Source organism: Geospiza fortis, unplaced genomic scaffold (genome assembly GCF_000277835.1).
Source record: "Geospiza fortis unplaced genomic scaffold, GeoFor_1.0 scaffold64, whole genome shotgun sequence".
Taxonomy (NCBI): Eukaryota; Metazoa; Chordata; class Aves; order Passeriformes; family Thraupidae; genus Geospiza; species Geospiza fortis.
Window position 1 is genome coordinate 801544 of NW_005054461.1, and position 859 is coordinate 802402.

Sequence of the window (859 nt, forward strand, 5' to 3'; positions counted from 1 at the left end):
TTTCCCTCAAATGAGAATGGAGAAGTTTCTTATTAAAGGGTTCCCAAGAGTGTGTGTTACGACAAAATCCACTGGCGCTGCATCAAACCCTAGTGACAGATGATGCCTTTCCTAGTGCTTCTCCTAAAAATGCCTCACATTTCATTGATACCAAGTGGCCTATTCATCCTCAATCCCTGGGAAACAATGTCTCTGCCTTTTCTTGTTATCCAGTGAAAGACCTTACCCTCATTTGTCATCCACAAGTAGCAAACACACTTTGCAAAGGCCTCTGATGGTGACTCATGTTATTTTGGCATTAGACAGCCTAGTAATAGAGATTTATGTCCCACATTTCTGTATCGGAAAAAAATTCTTCACTGTGAGTGTGGTGAGGAACTGGAACAGGCTGCCCAGAGAAGCTGTGGATGCCTCATCCCTGGAGGTGTTCAAGGCCAGGTTAGACTAGACCTGGTCTAGTGGAAGGTATCCCTGCTCATGGCAGGGGGTTGGAACTGGATGATCTTTAAGGTCCCTTCCAACCCAAACCATTCCATGATGCTATGACGATTTTTGGCACCTGTCTGACCAGGTCGCTCGTGATGAGGACGGAGCTTTGCACCGGGTCCAAGCCGAGGATCTACACTACGCAGAGACCCACGGGGAAAGCTCGTCCCTCCGCTGCTCCCCGCCTGTCCGGGCTCGCTCCCTTCACTGCCTCACCTTATGCGGCCGGTTGTAATAGCTGAGCTCCGGAGGCCCTTCCCGTTTGGGCGGGACGAAGCTGAAGGCGGAGAAGGAAGCGAGGGCAGGCCGCCTCCTCCCCGGCGCGTTGCCGAGGGCCTCCTGCGCCAAGCGCGTCCCGCTGGCGGCCCTGCTG